A 25,477-nucleotide genomic window follows, 5' to 3' on the forward strand; every position below is an offset into this window, starting at 1 on the left:
TATTAATGCAAAAGATGATGTTGACAATCGGTTAGGACATAAATAGCAGTAAAAACAAAATACCTTATCTTTTAATTTTGAATAGAGAAGCCAGTTTCTGCAATATTATTCTCTATTTAAATGCACTTTTGTATAGTAGGCCTAAGATACATTAAAGTTTCTATCTAGTTCATCTATGGGAAAATCGTAATTTGTTACTCGAACAATGTTTTTATTAATTAATAATAATCTGATTTTTCAGAGGGGTGTGATGGCCTTATTCCGGGATCGTCTTCCAATATGGTTGATAATTCTTTAGTTTCCTCGCTTGCGCAAAGAAAAAAAATTTCTTGATCTCCTTTATCATTTATAACTTTATCTTCATTCGGTAATGAAGGTAATTCTTTGTATATAATTTGTAACTCTTCTTTATTTTGTACACTAGTGCTAGCTATAGCCAGATCGTTTTCTTCGTTATCAGTTTTAAAATATTTTAAAAGACTTTTTGACGACTTTCTAAATCTTTTTTATTTTCGGCACGTTTTCTTTTCTGGTTACCACTTAAATAATTTGTATTTTTATCACGGTCTTTATAAATTAAAAAAAAGTACATACCATTGAGTAGCATAAATTTGTTCGATTAAAACATTTATTAGCTTACAATATGCTCGAGTGTATAAATGTCCTATGCTATGCTAACTACACCAACCTGACATGGCGCCTAGTTTTGTTGGTAGGTTACTACTAATAAAACACTAATAAAAACAAATATATTTGAATTTATACATTAAACAGTCATTCTTCTTGTAGATCATATAATTAATTAATAGCAAAGTTGTATCAAGAAATCAAGATTCGTGAGATTTTTCCAGTGTACCTTACAATTATATTTTAAAATGAAGTTTTACGTTCAAATACAAGTTGTTACATTTTAATTATAAAACATTATTATGCTGCATCCTCTTAAGTGCGGGGCCCGAGGCGGTTGCCCCAGTTGCCCGGCCCTAGGGGCGGCTCAGGTGTTCTAAACCCCTTGTACAATACATCGTGACTTGAGTCTAACTGATTCCCCCTTTCCCAGTGGACAATTTTACATTATGCTTTCTTTATTTCAATTCTTACGAGTAAATTTCTGTAAGTTGGTTCGTAAGAGACTGCTTCAAATAATTTTCCATTTGTTGATAACGTGTTATCAGCATACAAAATAAAAATGTTTATGTAAATTTCATAACATTCCCAAGATGTGGATAGGAAAACTAACATGGATTTTCATCACTTGAATGATCAGGGATACAATTATGCTTATACTTTGTTTCTGTGGATAACATGATATAAAAATTTATCTTTCCCAGAAACATCACTTATCAAGTTAGCTTAGCCTACGGGAGAGCGTTCACAGAGGTAGATAGCTTGCCTCTCGCCTCCCTGACGAAGTTTGAAATCCTATTGGAGAAAATCAGGGTCTTCAAAGTAGCGTAGTTTTCATTTATTGAAACTAAAAATAAAACTCGGAAACGTGATAAAACGTACTTCAAAGTGGATGAAGTCCGCAGCACAATTCTCTTGTTTTTCTGCTTATTGTCTCATTCCAAGACCTTATTACAAAATGTCTTGTGTTCGGAGCAGTTTAGCCCGATTTTCTTTTTCATAATAAAAGTTAAATAAAATGATAAAGTATAGAGAAAGTTTGTAAAGTATCACAGAATAAAAATAAAAGGGCATCTTTGGCAAAATGCTATTCAGTTCGATTCAGCGCATTCAGGTATCCAATACCAGGGGCGTATTCATGGGATACTTATGATGCGTGCTGCAGCAGCTCCTTGATATCCAAGCAATTAGCTTTATCATTTTACAATAAAAATAAATATAATTCTGCGAATCGCATGATTTCAATTAGGTAAGATTAAGTAACTAAAATAGTTTTAAAATAACTGACGACCATTTTTCGAAAAACGACTGGAGATTGTGCCTTGAGTGCTGTCCACTATTTTCAAAATTCTGGATACGTTACTATCCAGTACGATTTGCAGTATTACGATATTTGCGTGTCTGTTTATCGGCTCCGTAGCAAAGGAATTTTCGGAGTTAAGCCTGAAAAAACTACGAGTGATAAATTGTACTGACGGTCTACATTTAGGTCTATTTCCAGCTTTATTCACCACTCCCTAGTTTTCCTGAAGTATGCAGGTATTCTGCATACTTGTACTGTAACATAGGACCCGGACTAATACAGTTTCTGTTTAGAGAAAACCTACTTCCATTTCCAGAATAATTGAAAGATTTTGCAACTTGTAACGAAAATAAAAGTAACTTAATTTTTACAGAAAGTATTGCATAATTTTTTTCATTTATTTATGCCCACAACATACCACACAGAATGATAATTTGACATCAACTGTATTCGCGAATTAAAAGCATAATCTTACACCTGGATGAATTTAGGAGGGGTGCGCAGGGTGCAGCTACACTCCCCTTCCGAGGGTTTTTCCGACTAAATCTGGTATCTCAGGTAGTAAATTTTTGTAAGGCATATTGTTTTCTTCTTTTCTCTAAAAATTTATGGATATTCTATTGCTTACTACTTATCACTATTCTACCCTTGATATTCAAGGGTATAGGTGTGCTATTAAGGGAAGAACTAATTCTTACGTTGCGGGCTACACATCTGACCGGCACATCTTTACACACACATAATAGAGGTATTTATATAAATGGGGTACAAAATGTGATTAACTCATAATTTATTCTTTGAGAGCAGGAAGGATTGCGAGTCCCTGTAGCGCAGTGGATAGCGCGTTGGACTTCTAATCCAAAGGTCCCGGGTTCGAGTCCCGGCAGGGATGTAGTTTACTTTTTTTATAGTTTTGCATTTTACTTATCTCATTTTACAGATTCTTTGAGATTCGAAAATTAAAAACTTTAAAAATTCTTGGGATGGAGGATGTCTGAGAGACAGCATGCCCAAAAGTAGTCCATTCAACTGCAGATTTAATGCAAACAAATACCCGTTTATTGACATATGCATTATACATATAATTACAGTTATAGGAGATTAGTCAGGATTTCAGTATAGAGTTCTTAGGACTTTTATAACTGGTCCTTAACCACAAGAGAGCGTTTACATTCAGTCACATGCTGATAAATACCTATATATTTAAGTAACCAAGGAGGTTGGCTCCTTGCTTGTTAGAGAAAGGTTGATGTCATGGATACCCAGCAAATAGATAGTTTGGAGGACATCTGGTCTGTAGGTTGTCAGGTATCTTGGACATCAGGTAGATTGATGTGGATCATTTGATGATAGGTTGGTAGGATGAAGGTTCAGATAGTTAGATGGTTAGTCCAAGGCATTTGTCTAGGCAATGATTGGCAGGATAGGTGGTGTATTCGAGTTTCTGGAGAGAAAAGAGGAGTAACCAACTCTGGAAGACAGCAAACTCCCTTTTTGTCATCACTTTTTCTCTTTCATCTGGAGGTCCTCCTCTTTTCTTCTCATGCCCATCTTTGGTAGTGTTAAACTCTATGTCCAATAGCGATTTATTTTGTTAGGTTCCTGATACAGTCAAAAGTGAATCATTCAAAAGATGTGTTATCTCCGGACAAGGAAGCAAGTTCGTGGGAAAAGATATAATCATATCCTTTGATATTTTGTTTTTGTTGGGAATATTTTTTTCATTATTCCTTTGTTTGATTCAAGTCCGGGCTCTCACAAGTAAAGGGTCTTTCAAATTGAGCGCCTTTTTTAAAAAACAAATAAAATACATAATTTGCATTAACTTTTAAAAACTTTTCATTGGTAATTGGAGTATCAGTTATAACATTTATACATGAAAAATAATATCTGACAAATGACCACCTCTTGCTGCTTCACAGTGGTTCACTTTTTTGTTAAAATTTTCTATGACATTTTGACATAATTGAGGCTCTATTTCACCAATGACACGAATAATTTCGTCCTTCAGTTCAGGAATCGATTGTGGTTTGTTCTTATAGACTTGGCTTTTTACATAATCCCAAAGAAAATAGCCCAATGGTGTTAGATTACATGATCTTGGTGGCCAATTAAAATTACCATTTCTTGCAATAATTCTTTCAGGAAAGTTTTGTCTCAAAGCAATTGTTTCATTAGCAAAATGAGGTGTTGCACCGTCCTGTTGAAACCATATATTCTCTAGATCAATATCATTCAGTTCGGGCCACAAAAGTTCAGTTAACATCTCGCGATACCGAACACCACACTGTTACAGCATTACCAGCAGCATTTTCAACGCTGATTTTCATAAAATAATTCAACAACTTGAACGCGTTGTTGTATCGTGTACGAAGCCATTTTTATAAATGTCATACATCACACTTTTTAACTGTCAAAATACCCAGACGAATTCACTGCGCCATCTATATTTTATTTATTTTTAAAAAAGGCGCTAAATTTGAAATACCCTTTACATGAAAAACACCATTACATGTCTCATGTTGCATTGCGCCTGTACATATATACGTATGTCTCTTCTATGTAGCTTAGAAACTTTTGAATCTCCTTGTTTACAACAATCATTTAATTTCTAGTAAAATATATTGTGAAGGTTCGAATATAAGAATAACGAATTTTTATTTTATTTGCCAACCGCTTTTCGACAGTTAGGGTTAAATCAAACACAGAAACAAAAAACGGAAAAACACCGACAAATTTTCTCGTAAAAATTAATCATAAACTATCGTTCCCACGGTAATACTTCCTTGTAGAAGATGAGTTAACTGTTGAAAAATAATTATATCATGTAATTCACCATTGGTCAAAAAGGACTTCCACCCTTGACGTACTTCACAAAATCTCGAACCCAAGATCCCGAAATAAAAGGAAAAACGAACGAAGATGACGCAGAGAGAGAGAGAGAGAGAGACAGAGTTTCGACAACTGTCAAGTGTGTGTGTGCCGTGGATTATCATCTCCCGCCGTTGAAGCCGTCCATCCCATCTATCTACAGTCCATTGACTCTTATTTTCAAGCGAACTCTCGTTCCTCGGACTTTGTGCAAATCTCAGGATCACTAAGGTATTTATCCTGCTCGCGATGTTTTGTAAACTCTCTCTCTCCGTTCACTCGAGACGCGGTTTAATAATTCGATTCGATGATATAAATACTTCCAAATACGTTAATTGATGTATTCCCCTTTAATCACAAAATAAACGGGTATTTTGTTTAATATTAGAAGAGTGTGCGTTTCTTCCTCCATTACCCTCATTAGTAGTATAGATTCGATGCAAACTGGGGTATAAAATTAAATTAATATAGATTTTAATGTAAATGAATGATACAAACTGGGTTATAAAAATAAAGAGGATTACGCTCTACTCTGAAGTGAAGTCAAAAATTGTTCCTTATCAGCATCAAAAAATAATTCCCCTCCTACCTCACCCATCTAATAATCATCTCCTTCCATCAATAAAGTTTAATTTGTTAGAATTCCTACCTCACCCATCTCCCTCCATCAATAAAGTTTAATTTGTTAGAATTCCTACCTCACCCATCTCCCTTCATCAATAAAGTTTAATTTGTTAGAATTCCTACTTCAAGATAATTACAAAAATCCCTCCCCACCATCTGTGAAGTAGGTTCTATTTATAAAAATTGTCTTATACCCTGATTTTGAAAATTCTTTCCCACATCCCTAATGACCTTAGACGTTTTTGTAGTAGCCTCTGTTTTTTTTTTAAATGAGAGATTTATATCTACCCCGGCTTTAAAATAGATGATGAAAATTCTTTGCAATGTCCTTAGAGTAATTACAAATTCACCTTTCTAACATCCTTGAAGTAGCCTCTCTACCTGAAGCACTTCTTTACCAATGCCTTCATATGCCTTTGTTTTTGTAAGAAGAACAGAAGTAAAATCCTGTGCTCTTTTTTAAGATGTAAGTTTTTACTAATGATGTTAGAAATATCAGAATATATTTCTAGATAATACAATTGACTCTTTTTAAGATTTAATAATTTTTATTTTTAAAAAATCTAATATAATATTACAGATTTTTAATTTTCTTCTTCTTCTTCTTCTTCGTCGAATTTATTTAACCGATCCATTATGTCATCAACGATGTTACTAATATCTTGAAGTATATAGACTAACAAACTATGAGAATTTTCGGTAATATATTTATGATCTAGTTTCTGATATTTTATAATGTAACACCAGAAAAGATGATATTTGAAATCATGAATGAAATCTTCGTTCAGTATTTGATAGCGAGAAACTAAATCCCAGTGGAGATAATCTTTTAATTCCCTCAGTGTATCTGTTTTTAATCGTTGATATTTTAAAACTATTCTCATATTTAATTTATCAATATATTTCTTAACAAAATTATCAGAGAGAAGCTGAAATTTTGCTATTTTATCCCAATTAAGATATTCTGAAAAATTATCTATGAATTCTTCATCTAATACTTGATGTTCAGAAATTAAATTCCAGTTTGCATGTTTAATATGTTTTTTGATGAATGTAGTAGTGAATATATAATTTTTCCATATTAATTCCCAGTTTAAACTATCTGCAAATTCAGAAATGAAGTCTCGACTTAAATCAGTTTTTTGGCTTATAATTTCCCAGTTAACAAAGTTTTTAAAACGTCTGATGTTATTTTCATCCATGGGTAAACTCGAGAATTTTTTCCATTCCAGTGAAGTAATGTATGTGTAGTCTATAAAAAAAATTCGATATTAGGATAAAGTTTTTATTTTTTTTTTTACATAAACATATTATTGGTTACAACATTTTTAAAAAAGTACAGTAATGATTATTACAGTTGATTACTACAATTAACACAACCGCATTTTATAAAATTCTTATTACATAACAGTATTGTTATCTGGTTAGTTAGTATAAAAAATTTACAATAGTATTTCTTATTCTCCGGTAATTTAAATAATCCGGCCTTATTCACAGCTTGTTTTAAACAAAGATATGTTTTACTCGAAACACCATGTATTAAACAAGTTTTTGAATTTCGTTTCCTCTTGTATAATAATATATAACCGTATTGAGGGTATGATGATATCAGAAAATCTGGAAGAATTTAAATATAAAAATTATAATGCCCAAACGATGTCACATCTATACCATTATCAGAAATAAATTTTTTATCATAAAATGGTGAGAGTGATATTTTATTCTGAAGATATGTTGTCACAACATGATTTTTACTTTTAATTCCAAACTGCTGATTTCTCAATAGTCGACTATTAAATAAAACTTCTTTATATTTTTCATGGTGAAAGGTTTTAACAACGGATTTTTTAATTCCTTTAGCTGTTTTTTTATTTTGATTATCAAAAATATATGAATACATTTTTGGTTTTAATGAACAAAATTCTATTATAGGTTTAGATGATGTCTCATCTTTAAAATATCCTAGTTTATTTTTGTTCCTTACATCAAATAGTTTGTGTGTAGTTGGATAGTTGCTAAAATCGAAAATATCTGGAAATGATTTAAAGTCCTCATATATGTCATCTGTATGGATTTGAAGCGTTAGTGAATCGGTATCGGTATATAATAAATTTACATTTTCACCATATTTATTTTTAAATATTTTATAAAATGTTTGATACATATGCAATTTACTTAATTCTAATACACAAAACCCTACATAAATTGGTTTATCCAAACATAAGTTAATTTTTTTCATTTTAAAAATTGTGAGATTATCATTAATAATTTGGAAATTTTCGAGAGATATCTGGGATAAATATTTCCGACATTGATTTTCAGTTGTAGCTGTTTTTAAATTTAAGCGTTTCCTTACATTTTGACAGGTCTTCCCAAAAAAGCTGTTATTCATTAATTTAAAAAAAGATTTATCGAAATCATTTGTTGATTCCTGGCGTTTTTTGTTATTAAAAAGTACATATTTTTTAAGCCAGGGCTCTTGGTTAAATCCGAGCACTCGATGAATTTTAGTTAATATTAACCCCTCTTCTAAATAAAATTTTAAATTTCTATAATGAATTACATAATTTTGTTTATCAAAAAGAGTTGGAATTAATTTCTTATTATTATTATTATATTTTAAATTTAATTTAGTTAATATTGATTTTTGATAATTTGATAATAAATCATAAGGAATGATGAGGTGTTCTGGAGCTAGTGGTAAGTCATTATGACGCTGGTGAATATTTGGGGGATATTTTAAATCAACTTCTAAAATATAGCCTATATCATTTCTATCGGGGATATTACGAATGTCTAAAGCATTTATCTCATCCTCAGATAACCATCTGAAATTATTTACAGGTAAATAAGAACTCATTACAAATCCATAGAGATTATTAGCATCTATCGAAATGATATAGTTATGTGGTTGATTTTTATCATAGGTTTTTGGAATTAGAGGGTTATTAGCTTTAGCAAATCGTTTTCCGCAGAGACATAGCCCCCCTCTCATCCCCCCCTCAATAAAAAGATACATATTAATATCTCGAAATAATTCTAGCTCGATTTTTGTCATTTTTAACCCGCAATTCCAAGTTAGGTCTGGAGCTGTTATGAAATATACTGGATCTAAATTATAATACTTTAAACTTAATTTTCTAAAATTTTGGAATATATCAGCTAATAATAAAGTGTCAACATATTGATATAATTTTAAATAATCCTTAAAATTTTTACAATGAAATTTTTCCCAAACTAATTTTGCATGCTGGTAATCATCATCACTAATATTTTCTCCAGATAATTCATTATAAAAATATTTTTTTGGGGGTAAACATCTCTCGTATAAAATATCCTCGTTTTTAAAATAAGAATAGGGAAAAATTCCTTTTCTTTTTAACAAATTTTTATTTTTGTTGTTATAGAAAAATTGATTAAAAATAGGAAAATTATAATTTGCATTTTTTAAATTTTCTGTTAATCTATCTAGCGAGGAATTTAAAAATTGATAACTATCAATGAATTTAAAATGATCTAGAGTAAACGTTGTAAATTTTTCTGAATTTACAGGAATAATCTGAATTCTCGAAAATAGTTTTGGGGGGATATTTTTGAAAATCAGATGAGAGTCATAACCTGTAAAATTATGTAGTATAATGGGAATAAATTTTTTGAATCTATAATTCAAATTGCAGTGATTATGGGACATTCCCCGAAATTTCCCTGTCAGGTGATCGTGGTCTCTTACTCTGATATCATCATTATTAAACCCCTCCTCACATATATGACACTGATGTTCATAATTATCGGGAATAGTATCTATATTCATTTCTACATAAGTATTTATTTTATCTAATAAAATATTTAATTGATTCTGAATATCAAATAAAAAATGCTTAATAGGATCTTTACCACAATAAAAATTACAATATAATAAAGTATCATCATTTTCAATAATAACAATAGAATAACATATAGGTTTATGAATCTGAATAGTTTTAGTAAAACTAGAATTTAGATTTACAGCATCTACGTGAACTTCCTCTAGAATTGATTCAAAATCTGCAAAAATCACTACAGGATGATATAATTGCTTTTCATAATTACTAAATTTAGCAATCGCCTTTTCTCCAGTCGGAGTAGAAACTTTTTGATATTTATAATTAGAGCATAATTTTATGTGCTCGTTTAAGGTATGGCTTCTCTGGAAGCCTATTAGACAGCGGGGACAGAATTTTCTAATCCCTGATTTTTCAGACAATAGTCTGTTAAAGTTTCTAATTAGAAAATAATGGGATTTATATAATAACAAATTAATTTCTTTTTCAAATTGATATTTACTTATATAAATAGGGTAAATTATTTCTTTTTCGTATCCGAATACTTGAATTTTCAAACAATTATTTTTTTCGAATGAAGGGATATTTTTAATATTTACTGGAAATTTTAGAGTATTTGTATTTAAATATTTCAAAAATTTCCTATACGAATAAATTGAATTTTTGTTATTAGTATTTGGATACAAACTAGCAATTATACAGTATAAAAAACAGTAATTATCACTACATTTAATATTCAACAAACAATGCTTATTTGATAGACGTTTGGGTAGGATGACCCCTGCACACCCCCCATTCTCAGCCTTATAAATTCCTAAATGAATATCCACAAATATAATTTCTTTAATAATCCACCCAGACCCATTTTTAATAAACTGATCAATGAAGTTTAAAATTGTGTCGAAAGCATTTGTTAACCTTTCATTGATCATATATTGAGATAAAATATGTTCTACCCGACTGGAGAAAAATATGTCTTGAGTAATAATCTCATCCTCCAAATATTTTATAAATCTTATCTTTAAATTTAATAAAAATTTCATTCTCGAAATTAAATCATTATTAGTTAAAATACTATAAATAGTACCTCTAATATTTTCAAGTAAAATACTCGGATCGCTATAATTAGAGATAAATGCTCTATAACTTCTCACATAACCTTTGAACGCTGTTTTTCTTAATGCAAATGTAAAAGCCATATTACCATAGAATAAATTTTATACACTTAAAATATAATATTATATACTTAACATAGTATTAATTGAACACTGTTGTTCTTAATGCAAATGTGAAAGCCATATTACCATAGAATAAATTTTATACACTTAAAATATAATATTATATACTTAGTATTAATTGAACACTGTTGTTCTTAATAAATTTTATATACTAAAAACCGTTATACACTTAAAACATAGTATTAAAACTAGAACTTTAAATTTTACTGTACTCATCCAAATGTTCTTGTATGGCGTTAAATGCTTGTTTATACTTCTTGAAGTCAGTCACCTTGATATTATATTTGTTGGGAGGGTATGACCCTCTGGATTTGCTTAGACACACATAAAAATTTGCCTTAAACTCCTGTATCTCAATTCTCTCCGAATCGCTAATTTTAACTTTAAAGTCAGGAATTTTTGGTTGCTTACTTTTCTCCTCAGTTAAATCCAAATCAAATCTCTGTTTTTTTTCGGTAGTCTCCCCAGTTTTTGTTTTTGAAGTTCTCTTCTTACTTGTCTTCTTTTCGAAATCAAAGTCAAATTCTAGAATTAGTTTATAAAAATATATAATTTAAATTAAGATGAGTGATATTATTACTAAAATAGAATTACGTACCTCCGTCCGACGACATTTTTTCTTTAGCACTAGAAGAAATAACGAGTAGAAGAATCACTAGGTGAAGAATCGATGAGTGAAGTTTTTAGGAAAAATTGCTCCCTTTTTATCCCCTGTTAGTGGCCTACACTCGTGTTTGAGGTGACGCATGCAAGTAAATTAGGGCACATCCGTCTTTGAAGGTAACGGTTGAAACTAAATTAGGACATATCTGTCTTCGAAGGTAACGCTTCTTAATAGCTATGAGGAAGTGTCATCGACCCTAGGTCATTGGGAGTGTTTGTGTGTTTTCCTGGTTAGGTTATTAACCTTCAAGAGTTGCAGTCATCAAGCTTAAAACAAACTATCTATCCTAAATTTACGAACTTTTTTAATAATCCCCCTATTGTTATACTAACTGCTAACATGATGAAAACAAAAACCTTCTGAAGAGTATAATATAATATTTTTAAATATAGCATGGAAAATAACGAGGAAAGTTGTGTCGAGGTGAGTGAGGAGAGTGCAGCTGCGGCATATAGAGCCATGATTAGAGGAGTGAAGAATTATGATAAGAATAAAAGCACCACTCTAATCATGGCTGTGATGCCGCAGGGTGCTTACATCCCATACAGGGTCCACGATAGATATTTAGCCCAGCAGAGGTGGGTGGCTCTAACGGGTAGGAGTGAAAGAGGGATAATTAGAGCCATCGCACCTCAGCTGGAAGAGGTGGACTCTGTATCTTTATATAATATCGGGGAGGGCCCACACTCTCCTCTAGAATCACCACCATCGACATCCTCGTCATCATCATCCTCGTCGTCATCATCATCATCATCCTCGTCGTCGTCGTCATCATCATCATCATCATCATCATCATCATCATCATCATCATCATCATCATCGGACAATGAGGGGTCTAGTTCTTCTGAGGATGAAGCTCCTTCTACAAAAAGACAGAGGAACTAGAACCCCCTCATAAAAAACACATCAAGGAATTAAATCATTTCAGCATAGTATCTTCATGAGAACAAAAGTGTCAATGGCATCATTCATCATCTCATTTAAACTCTATTATTTAATGTAGCTTTGCTTAGTGATACCAGTATTCATTTTACTTACCGAGTGTAGTCTAACAATCTATTCGCGTGTTTTAGTTTTATGTTTATTACACATGATTTTACAAATTATTTTTTAATGGTATGAATTGTAACTCGTGGTATTCTATATTTAAATTACCACTTTTAAAAAAGATGTAATCACATGGTGTAATACGATACTGCTTAATCAGAATTTTACTCGGCACAGACAGATACTTTATTTTTAAATACATTTTAGAATTTTTATTTAATTTGATTTTAGTAGTAATTTTATAACTGGTGATTAGATCTGTTTTAATGCATTTTATACCTGGTAATGTGGAGTACAATATTTTATATTTAGAAAAATGTGTCATGTTTTGTAATAATTCATCCTGTAATTGTTATATTCTAATTGGAGTCTATAGTATTTAAAGACAGCACAAAATTTAAAGTGTGTCAAACATTTTCATTAATTTTTATTTTCACATTTTAACATGATCTTTACATACAAAAACTTTTTTGTAATTTGTATTCATTAAAAATTGAATGTAGAATTTTTCTGTTAAATAAACTGTGTTCTCAATCAAAAATTTATTTTAAAATTTTTATTACACTCTCCTGTGGAATCATTTTAACATGATCTTTACATACAAAAACTTTTTTGTAATTTGTATTCATTAAAAATTGAATGTAGAATTTTTCTGTTAAATAAACTGTGTTCTCAATCAAAAATTTATTTTAAAATTTTTATTACACTCTCCTGTGGAATCATCATAAAAAATATTAATGGAGGAATTATATAACATCATAGCTGAGTTAATCAACTTCCTATCATATGCTTTAAAGTTGTTTCGGATAAAAACCATATTTTGTATGAGTCAGTTTGGTAGATGTCTATATTAAAATTTAAGAATTCAATTTTTGTATTGATGATGTCATATAAACTAAAGCTAAAATCATAAATCACCAGTATATTAAGCTGGATGAGAAAATCCTCTAGCTATTCTCACAGGTCAACCTGAATGCGGAAGTTTTTATCAGGGTTGTCAAGTTGATGGGTGAGGGAGAAATCCCCTACCCCTGGGTAAGAAACACGGAAGTAGACTGAATTCCACTCGTTAAAGTAAAAACTTTAACATCAGTTCTACGAAATGGCATTTTTATTATACCGGTTTGTAAGGCTTTTTCTATCCCAATTTGAACTGATGAACTGACATCTACTTTATTAATTTTCAACGATGCATTTTTAATAATGATTTTATACTCATCGTTATTTGCCATTAGTGCAAAATTTTCTTTAGATCTCTCCAATTTCACCCTCAGGTCCACATTGTTTATTAAAAGCTTTGGCTGATTTGCTAAATCGATATGAAGCCGCCCCATTAAATCTATTATTCTACTTTCTTTGCTAATGTTAAATCTTTTAACTAATCCATGGTTAGTGTTATTTTCATCTAAGGGATTTATCGAATCCATTTGTCCTGCAGTATCTTTAAAAAATAATGCGGTTGTTAAAAAAGTTTCTTGCATTTCTTTCGAATTAAATAGTAAGGCCTCTAATATACTTTTATATGGGTAATTAACATGAGCGCTAATCTGTTTATCATTTAAAAACATCGTACACTGTGAAAACATACTATTTAAAAAATAATTAACAGGTGTGACTTTGTCTTCAGAACTTAGATTCGATCCATCCTTCTTTAGAATTTTTGCTTGAATGCATAAATAAATTGAATGTAGATCCATATAATGCTCACCCGATCCTGATATCAGAAACTCAATAGGTGCTCTGCTATCCGATATGGTGGCTACTGGATGAGCAATAACTTCGTAAGTATTCTCAATTGCTAGTTGAGTCGAAACAGTATTAAATAGGTCCAATTCTGATTTGAGACAACCACACGAATGAGGATCCATTTCTAATCAGCAAAAATATCGTTAAGTTTTCGCTTCTTCTTCTTCTTTTGTGACTGAATTAATCTTTTTCCTCGTTTTCTTTTTATACCTGATCCTGTCTGGACTTTTTTAAGTATATCTTGCTTAATTTCAGATCCCACATCTTTAAAACGAGACTTTGTAGATTCTTTAAACGACTTCCCTCCAATTACATCCGATCCTACATTTGATGCAAATTTTAAAGCCTTGCTACCCAGATACTTCCCCACTTTAGAAATTAGGGGAATAGATTTTCGAAACAGATTCGTGAAAAATCCATATCCCCTCTGTATTTGCGGTCCAGCGAAATAATTCCCTCTTCCAAATTGTTGTGTAAAAGGAAAATCGTGTTTCCATATCGTTCCTCCTGCCTGATTGCAGTAATAATTTATACAATCCTTAGGATCGAGCTTCATTTTCTACTTCTCAAAGACGAACTAACGTTAATAAATAAAATATAACGATATTTATATCTGTTTAAAAGATAAAACTAATAATGTTTTTCCCCCAAAAAAGATGATTTCTTTCCCGTTAGCAGTTCGCAGCTCAATTTCAATTGTATCAATATAATTACGGGTTAATGGAAAGTATAGAGGGGACTGGTAAACTCTAACTATTTGATCGGTCTTCTCCCCCATCACAGGTATAACCCTTAAAAGAGGAGCAGATATATCTCCAACACGATGAGAAGCAACAATATTTGAATAAATAAAAATTTCTGAAATTCCTGCAGACAATTCGATTGGATAGTCGCTCACATATTCACCCTCAGAAAATTTGTGTGTTTTAAACCCTAACAAATCTTTTAATTCGTTTCCAAATTCAATCGTTATATTTTTAGGAACTTTTAAAATGATTTTGTTATTAGGTAGTAATGCTAATTTAGTATATTTAAAAATCCCTAAAAATTTTTCTGCAGATGAATAAAGTCCAATAGGAATAAAAATTTTTTCCTCTACATCAATTTCCTCGACAACTTTTTTATTTCTTTCTATTAAAAGTATAAATTGATCTTTATAAAATTTAGAATTTGATATATATTCCCCTGACTCCGCTCGCAATATTAAATTTGAAGTGCCTTGTTTAAATATAATTTCTTTCAGCGGAAAATTTAATAAATAAAGTAATTTGTGAGCATTTTTTTTCGTAATATGCAGCTCAAATCCTTCTTTCAAATTTATTTTTATGTCTTTATAATTCTTGTCTAAAACGAATTCTGCCGTGTTAGACCCTGTTAATGAAACTATATTCTTGTTTATCCAATCGAAAAGAGTCTCTCCTTCATTTTCTTTAGCTGTAGTTAATGGAATCACATATGTTTTATCTTCTATTTTTTCTCTCCTAATCTTATGTCTAGTAATAGTATAATCATTATTATGATTAGATATATTAAACCAATTTCTAGGAATAATAACTTCTGTCAAACCAACCACCCATTTTCCATGTAAATCAATAGGCGGACTCATTTTCACGGTGAAATGAGATTGGTTATTTTCAGGGAATAACTTCATGCTGGCATTGCTTGTCAGAGTCACAAAAAAGTCTGATTGCATCATTTTGTTACCTTCTGTAATTCTTCTGTATAAAATCGTCCTTCCAAAATCTCGTTATTTAAATCCTTTAATATATATGTTGGAGGATGAGATGGAAAACGATCATGAATAATAAATATTTCCTTAGTCCAACCGGGTAGGTATCCTCGACTAAATGTTTTACGTATTTTCGAAATTCGAACAAACTCACCAATATTAAATTTAAACGTATTTCCTCCTTTTATACCATACAACTTTTCGAAAATCATGCTATGATGTAGGGGGGTAACTTCCGATGGAGACATGCCAATACTTCTATGAAAACTATTATTATAACTTTTCACAATATCTGATAATTTATCGATATATTTATAAGAATTACGATAAGTAAATAATCTATATATTTTATTCCGCAAAGTTTTATTTAATCTTTCCACAACTGCTGCTTTTGTATCTGAATGAGTTGAATAATGATTAATTTTAAATTTTTTAAAAAGATTTTTTACTAATCTATTATAAAATTCTTTTCCTTTATCAGTTTGTAAATTTTTCGGAACGTTTCTTTTTTTAAAAATGGTTTGAAAAGCATTAAAAACTGACTGAGGTTTTTTATCTTTTATAGCTACGACATAGCAATACTTAGTAAATACATCGATTACAGTTAGTAAATATTTTATTCCATTATTAAATCTAGAAAATTGTTTTAATACAATTAAATCAGCTTGCCATAAGTCGTTAGGATAAAAACTTTTAGTTTTTCTTCGCGAATATTTAATTCGTACAGGTTTATGAAGTGTATAAGTTAATTGAGAAGACAACCATTTTTTAACATCAGATCGCGGTAAATTCGATTCTTTAACTAATTTACTCACACCACCAAAAGATGCTGGAGATTTCGGATTATAGTATATCGATTTCAAAAGTTTTTCCATTCAAAATTTTTCTTCCTCTTCCTCTTAGATTTTTTCGGTTGATGAAATAGCGATGGAGAGAAAATTTCTTCTGGAGTTTCCAGTGATTTCGGTTGATATTGTATTTTTTCAGGTAATGTTGTCAAACCTTTGTTTCCAATCCACTCTTGTGGAAGGTTTATTTTCTTTAAAATAGTCCAAAATTCGTTAAAACCAACAGGAGGTGATACCGTTTTCCTATTTCGCATAACATACGAAACGAGGTCTACCATATGACTTCCGATAATGGGTTTCCCTTCAATTGTTAATTCACCTTTAGAATTCCATCCATAATGATTTCGATCAAGCTTAGCAATTAAATGTGGTATATATTTTTGATATAATTGAGGTACTGATAAAGTTATTTGTTTAATAAATCCATCGTCGTGATCAGCTTTTTCTTTTAGTCGAGATTCTGTTTCTTCTGTTTGGTTAGACACAACAGATACTCTAACAGGTTCTTTAGGAGTGTGAACGGTTTTCTGATATCTCGAAATCAATTGACTTAATAGCTTGACTTTACTGTCATCAGGTAAATTTGTACTCTCAAGTAATTCCTCGATATTAGAACCAATTCTTATTTCAGGCTTTTGATAACTCATCAGTAATTCGGGAGGAACTAGGGCCATCTGCTTCGCCATTAAATTCTTTTTCCTATTACTTTACCAATTAATCCTCCTGCCATAGACAATAATGGAGCCAGTAGAAGAGGAAGGAATCCACCGGATTGATTAACCAAAATTTTTTTCTTGGTATTTAAAGGAATGTGTTTTTCACTTAATTTCCTGATAATTTTTTTATATTTTCCTAATTTACGAACATCAGCAGGTATATTTCCTCTCCGCAAATTATCACATATTTCGCACAAAACTTTAATCTGATTTGGAGTAGCTTCTTTCAATATTGCTTTTCGTTGAGAAGGAGTAGTCTTCGCTAAAAAAGCCAGCATATGATAATTTTTCTTTACGTTCTTCATTTTATAGGCAAGTATATCCAGAAAATACCTTGTTTGTCAGGAAAACAGGAATCTCTCACAGAAAATTTCTTATCCGTTGTAGGATGAAAATCCAATAACAAATAACCAAATTCCTTTTCTGTTGCTTTTTTATATGCATCCATGAAAAAATTAAATTTTCCTGCAAAAGCCTGACGACCCAAGCAATTCACCTGACTTTCATCACGATTATTTTTAAATAAAATCAAGTAATGAGTATTTAAACTTATATCTCTCATAATCTTATTTTTCGGAAACAAATTTTGCATTATTAAAATCACACTTACATTACAATGATGAGATTCTGTTGTAAACAAAAATGCTGTTTTTGGAGACAACTCATGCATCAAATCATCGATTATTATCAAATCCCATCCTTCAACAGATTCTGGTAACCCATACATAAATGTGATATCGCTTTCTTCTTGAAAAAACGGTAGATATACAGAGTAACACCACAAAATCTTCTTCAGAGAATTTTCATAAATTTTGTTGTGAATAATTTTTCTTACTAATGTGGTTTTTCCCGATTGGGAAGGACCCACAATTACACAAGTACTAGGATGTTTGAAATACATATTAATCAACCTTGTCAACCTTGGGGAATTTAGAAAATTTATAATATTTCATTCCTGGACTTATCTCTTTAAACATCAGTAAAGTTTTCTTATCATTTTCTAAACATATTTCTCTCATGTCTTCTGCACACCGTTCAAACGAACCATATAATCCATTACATACCTCATTAATTTCCCCATCCTCATCGACAATTATAAAACCATATTTTCCTTGTCCTTTCCAAATATCTTTGACTTTAAAATAACGAAGGATAAATGGAAAATTATCAGGAACATCGAACGAGAAATTTTTAGCTGCAGAAACACATGCGTCCAAGCTCTTATATAAGCACTTAGAGGCTGAATAATTTTTAGAGTCGCCGTAAGTAAGTACGAAACCATACATCCCCATGATCCTGGTTTAAATATAAAACTAGTTCCCTCTTTTTAAAAAAGTAATTTATATAAAAATACTGACCAATCATATTTACTTTTAAAAAACCTAACAACCAATCGCATGTTTTTAATTAACAGCAATCATGTATTATCTAGAGATTCTAAACCTTTGAATAGAACAAAGAAACAAAGTTCACCCCTCACGTTTTGTTAAAAATACTAATCATATGTTTTTAAATTATTACAAATACTAATACTAGATCGTATATTATCTACAGATTAAATATATATCACAATAACTTACGATATTTCCTAACTTTGTGACAAAAAATAATTCCAGCTTTTCAAATCCAGCGCCTCTACTAACACACAAACAAAGAAAAGCAACAGGTTTACACAACTTAGTTCAGGGTACAAACTCTATGACAGAGGGTGCTAGTATAATTTTTAAAAAATAATTCGATTTTATCATTACTTTACATTAAATTCTAACAAATTAAATTTTATTAATGGAGGGAGACGATTTTTAATCTCTACAATAGTTATTTCACAAAATGAAGTGTACAATAGAGGGCGCTAGTGTGTATATAGAAAAAATAATTATTTTTTGGTAAAAATTTTTTAAATTTCTCATCAGAAGAGGTGTTTGTTCACAGATAAGTTAATAAAAAATTAAAATGTATAATAACAATTTTTAAATTATGGGACTTAGAAGTCCCGTCAGACTTTACACCACATTAGGACTTACAACTCCTTTTTTGTTTAATATAAAGAACTTTTTTCAGAGAAATTGACAGATTAAATTCATAATTACGTATTTGATAATTTTTACAATATAATAACGTTAAAATAATAAAATGAACTGCAATTTGACTTCAGAGTGTAATCCTCTTTATTTTTATAACCCAGTTTGTATCATTCATTTACATTAAAATCTATATTAATTTAATTTTATACCCCAGTTTGCATCGAATCTATACTACTCCTCATTACTCATCATCGGCACTTCTTATGCTTCGAAAAAAGCCGTATCTATCCGCGAGAAGTTTGATAGATTGGTGTCAGTTCCTGACGTAAACGGGATCTTACGATCCCAAATCCGTAACTAATCATTGACCGCTCGAGCCTTATCATCCTTTCGACAACCGAGGTCGGACCTCAAGGTCTTGTGCCGTTAAGAGGTAGAGAAGATAGGAATCATCCTCCATCTCCTACCCTCGGTTAACCTCACACTGGTCGATCAGAAGTGGGATCTGTTTCGATTCGTTCCGACATCTCACCCCATACATCTTTTCCGGCGTTTCTAAGAATCGAGAATGGAGACAACTGGAGACGGTAATCCAGGAGGAAGCGCATTCTCCGGAATGTCGGGAATGATTCCCCTAACTCCCACATTTTCAGGAGACACATCAGGGTTGCGTATAAGGGACTTCTTTGACTCGCTAGATGAAATAGCAAAACTGACAGGATGGACAAAAGCGCAATGTCTCGGAGTTGCGAAGCTAAAACTGACAGGCATAGCAAGAGATTTCGCGTGGAAAGATGAGCGAATGCGAGCGATCGACACGTATGATGAGTTCAAACAGCAGATGACGCGGAGATTTGAAAAGGAGCCATATGCACTTAGACTGCAAAAATTCTATGCATGTATACAAAAACGCGATGAGGATGTACAAACATACGCGGTTCGGCTGCAAAGCCTAGTTTCAGAAACGATACTCGAACAGACAGGGGCCGACGCGCGGGAAACGGAAATAATCAAGCGATGTCAGGCTAAAGAACGAGACGAGAGACTACTCGTCCAATTTGTAAACGGTCTTAATGACAAAATAAAACGTACCGTAATGTCTAAAAATCCTGAAACATTTCAAAATGCAGTCAAAGCGGCCATTTGGGAAGAGACGGTGCTCCAATTAACAGAAACCCCTCGAGGAATAATTAGAACGATTAATAATCCGGAACACACAAATAGCAATCTTACCGCAACGATAGCGCATTTACAAAAACAATTGAATGAACTAAAATACAAGGAGGAAAATCGGCGGCGGAGAGGAATACAATCGGCGAATAGAGGAAGACAACATTACTCATCCCCATCAGAAGGACGCGGTTATGTTCGACCCAATTTTTATGGTGAAGGTACGCGAGGCGGAAGGCAACAAACCCGACGGGAAGACCACAATAGCTCAAGCGAACAAACAACCCAATTTCAGTCACGACAGACTCCATCTCAATCTCGACCCCTACCGCAAGGGAGAATTAACAAAATGAGCTGGCGAAGAAATGGCGGAAACTGCAGGAATGTTGGACAAGGTTCCTCATTCTCCTCCCGGACGAATTCACAAACTACAAACAGCAACGGTAGGCACAGAGAATGTAAACCTCGAGTAGGAGTAGGAATAGTGGCCAAAAACTTTGAACCTAGCTTATGTTGTTCTATCAATGATCTACCCGGCTCTGACTGGCCATAGATACAGGTTCCACGGTAACCCTTTTATCTCGATCCTTCGCTCAACGAGCGACTAAACACAAATTCGAACAGAGGGAAAGAAAGGTATTATTTCAAAGCGTCACAGGACACGGAATCAGAACATATGGAGCCATGGAATTCCGCTTCTTAATAGGACCCTTGCATTTTTCGTACTTATGTTACGTGGTAGAAGATCAAATACCTTATCCGTTCGATGGCCTGTTGGGACGAGACATAATCAAAGCTCAAGGCCTCACTATAGATTTGGCACGGAAAAAACTATTATTTCGAGGAGGAGAGGAAATCGATTTCCGGAAGGCAGGAGTAGAAAGGATAACGCCAAACCGGAAACGCGAAAAACGAAATCTGCAGAGGTAAACCAATCCAAGTTGTTTCTACATCACCCACACAAAATGAGAAAACAACACCTCTCGTCTCAACGAACCTCATCAAAGAGGGACTAATCCGACAAGTAATATTATTGACAGATTGTAATATTCCTCCCAGATCAGAGATTTTTGTCATAGCAAGGATCTCCGGAACAAAACGGAAGGGTGAAATAGGAATTATAGAAACAGAAATAAACAATCGAGAAGATGTAGTGGGAGTCGATTCTGTAGTTAAAACGACAAGGGACGGTCAAGTCCCAGTTCGAATAGCGAACTTATCTACTCAACCTAGGAAATTATCAAAAGGGGACTGCATTGGAACTTTCCATGAGGCAGTAGAAGAAACGAAAACACTCCACCATCCAGACGGCCCTCTTCAACTCAATAAACACCATCTTTTTATATTAATTCAAAACCTTCAATATTGTTAATCATATATACCCATTTTATACTTATAGATATATTGTATACCTATTCAAACACCTTGTTTAATTTTGAAAATTTTTGCATAATAATAAACTATATTTTACCGCTTTAAATCGTAATTTCTTACAAACAAATATCACGCTAAGCGCGTCACTAAACATGTCAAAAAGAGTTATTAAATAAAGAGAAAAAGAGAGAGAGAGAGAGTAATTAACAACGAATTGTCAACAACGTTATCGCGACGTGTCAATAACTTCCGACACAACGGGAAATAATACTGTAACGCGGTACAATATATATAAAAAGAGAGAGAGAGAGCCGGAACAACTTCGTTAACTCATCTCGTTTCATAAAAATCCAGCTTGCTCGTCAAGAGTAAGCTTGATTTTTGAAAGTCCGCGGTGATGTGAAGGTTCGAATATAAGAATAACGAATTTTTATTTTATTTGCCAACCGCTTTTCGACAGTTAGGGTTAAATCAAACACAGAAACAAAAAAACGGAAAAACACCGACAAATTTTCTCGTAAAAATTAATCATAAACTATCGTTCCCACGGTAATACTTCCTTGTAGAAGATGAGTTAACTGTTGAAAAATAATTATATCATGTAATTCACCATTGGTCAAAAGGGACTTCCACCCTTGACGTACTTCACAAAATCTCGAACCCAAGATCCCGAAATAAAAGGAAAAACGAACGAAGATGACGCAGAGAGAGAGGAGAGAAAGAGTTTCGACAACTGTCAAGTGTGTGTGTGCCGTGGATTATCATCTCCCGCCGTTGAAGCCGTCCATTTCATCTATCTACAGTCCATTGACTCTTATTTTCAAGCGAACTCTCGTTCCTCGGACTTTGTGCAAATCTCAGGATCACTAAGGTATTTATCCTGCTCGCGATGTTTTGTAAACTCTCTCTCTCCGTTCACTCGAGACGCGGTTTAATAATTCGATTCGATGATATAAATACTTCCAAATACGTTAATTGATGTATTCCCTATTAATCACAAAATAAACGGGTATTTTGTTTAATATTAGAAGAGTGTGCGTTTCTTCCTCCATTACCTCATTACTCATCATCGGCATCTTATGCTTCCGAAAAACGCGTATCTATCCGCGAGAAGTTTGATAGATTGGTGTCAGTTCCTGACGTAAACGGGATCTTACGATCCCAAATCCGTAACTAATCATTGACCGCTCGAGCCTTAATCATCCTTTCGACAACCGAGGTCGGACCTCAAGGTCTTGTGCCGTTAAGAGGTAGAGAAGATAGGAATCATCCTCCATCTCCTACCCTCGGTTAACCTCACAATATCATCATTTTCAATGATAGGTCTATCATTTCTAAAATAGTTTTTCAGATAGTTTCAAATGACCAAATGACATCAATATTGATATCAGTTGATGTCACTAACCACATAGTCTTAATCAGTGGTGATATTCAGCGGGTTCGCACAGGTTCGGCCGAACCCGTTGTTAAAATTTTGAGTTTTCCGAACCTTGTTAAACACACGGAACATTTCTCAGTGGTTTTTGTTTTTTTGTTTTTTTTTTTTTTAATATATTAAAATATACGTATTATACTCTGTAATACTACTAAACTAGAGCCTTATACCCCGTTCGCACCGAGTATTTCAATCTAGATTGTGAGCAAGGTCGGGACTATGTCTTGGTGCGATCTCTCTCGACCGAAACAAGATTTAATCGCGATCGATTCAAGAGAGTTCTTGAAACTAGATCCAGTCATAAGAGAGATCGTCGGTCGGATAAAGAGCCGCAAAGACTATAATCTCCATATCAAATTAAATTGAAGAAGATGATGAAGAAGAAGTCATAAGAGAGATCCCACAATCCCACGCGCGCGAATAATACAAGATGGCTGTGAAAGACGTGTCGGGCTATGGACAGCGAAATAAAAAGGATATTGTATTTCGAGAGATGATGACATCTGTCTATTATCAGCAGTGCCATTCGGGGTGAAAAAAAAGGTCGACAGCACTAATATACTATTTTCACCTGGTCTTCGCCCAGGGCTCGTTACGTTCCAAATACGCCACTGATTATTAGATATACAGTATCGCAAGAAAAGGTATTGTATTTATTTCTAGCCAAAACTTCCGTTTCGTTTGTCGGTGATTGTCAGGGAAAAATTTTCTGCTAGCGAACCCTTTGTTAACTATTTCGAATATCACCACTGGGCTTAATGTTAATGCTAATTGGAATATGTAGCCCATTTAGAATTTACATTAGAATTCATATAATTTCCACTATTTAAAATTTTCTTACATAAATTAAATAATTGCTGATGACTTGCCATTCAAAATCATTCCTATCAACTAACATTAATTAACATCATTTGATATAATTTATTATTAACAAATGATTTCCACAGTTGTTTTTAAGGATTTTAGTAGTTATGAGCTTATGACAGTATCTCTCTGATAGTTTTCCTATTGCCTACAATTCAAATACCCGTTTTAATGCTGTAGAAGGAGCAATGTTAGTATTTAAAATGTCAATCCAAGAAATTTCAAATTCAGATTTCTTGTATTGGCGACCGCTGCGAGATTCACCATATTTATTACGTACGTAGGCTGAATGCGCAGTTTCAGTTTGTTTTGCTGAGTATCTACGTGACAATCAAGCTTAAACACGAACTCGTCTTCCCCATTCCGTTCAAAATAGCGATCGATGACTAAATTTTAGCATTGGAAGCATTGCAGACCCTTCACGACGATGAGTGTATGAATATAAACAACAGTCTTTTTCTTGTAACGTGATAACGTAAAGACCGCGTTCAAGCAAGGAAACAACGAAAATGCGTAAGAAATCAAAATTACAGATTAGTCCACATCCTTCTTACAGCCCAGATCTAGCACTGTCTGACTTCCCATTATTCCCAAATTAAATGTGGTGTCGAAAAGTCAACGTGTATTAATCAAAGGCCGAAATTCAACTGCACCACGGGAATAGATCATAAAGGATTTTAAAGTTTTTACCTCTACCGAATCAGTAGCGGATTATGTTCCTTTGAGGCCCTGGGCGCAATTCTCTTATAAGGTCCTCATTGTAAAAGTGTGTTTCATATTAAAAAGAGATTAAAATTGTCAATTTATGAGTCATGTCGCCGTTCTTGCCGTGCTGCGAAATATACACTTTTTAAATGCTCATTAAATTTTTAGAAATATATTATCTTTTTACTATGTAATTTTTGAGGCTCCTCGAGAAGACTGGCGCTTGACTATTGGGTAATCTGCTACTATACCGAATACAAAAATGGATTAAACGTTAGGGAAAGGGCGCCACTCTAAATGGCGATTGTGTCGAAAAATGAATATGTTTAATTAAATAAATAATTTTCATTTCTTTTAAAACTGATCACAATATTCTATTTTCAATTCAAAGTAATTTTATGAAAAGGAAGATCTGATTTATCAACCGATCTTTGTATCATTTATATAAATTTATTTATTTAATGATATAATTATTTATTTTTGAGAGATTTCAGTAAAATTATGTTTTATTCTAAATCTGTAATCTGGAAACGCAAACAACTATTCTCTTTTTGATAATCTTATTGTTCTATAAACACGTCATTACAAAAAATATGTAATTATACACAACACATACACACAAATTTAGAATAAACGCAATTTTAAAACGTTATAAACTAAAATGTTATTTT

General features: G+C 32.5%; 1 protein-coding gene and 1 non-coding gene across 3 annotated transcripts in view; one reads left to right on the plus strand and one right to left on the minus strand.

Moving 5' to 3' along the window:
* LOC136977430 (uncharacterized) overlaps positions 1–25,477 on the minus strand; it is a 105,854-nt gene that overhangs the window by 14,766 nt on the left and 65,611 nt on the right. The gene's annotated exons all lie outside the window — the stretch shown is intronic.
* On the plus strand, positions 2,750–2,822 carry TRNAR-UCU (transfer RNA arginine (anticodon UCU)). The gene has a single exon. It is a non-coding gene; the product is annotated as a tRNA-Arg (tRNA).

Source organism: Centruroides vittatus, unplaced genomic scaffold (genome assembly GCF_030686945.1).
Source record: "Centruroides vittatus isolate TY-2023 unplaced genomic scaffold, ASM3068694v2 contig_459, whole genome shotgun sequence".
NCBI classification, from domain to species: Eukaryota; Metazoa; Arthropoda; class Arachnida; order Scorpiones; family Buthidae; genus Centruroides; species Centruroides vittatus.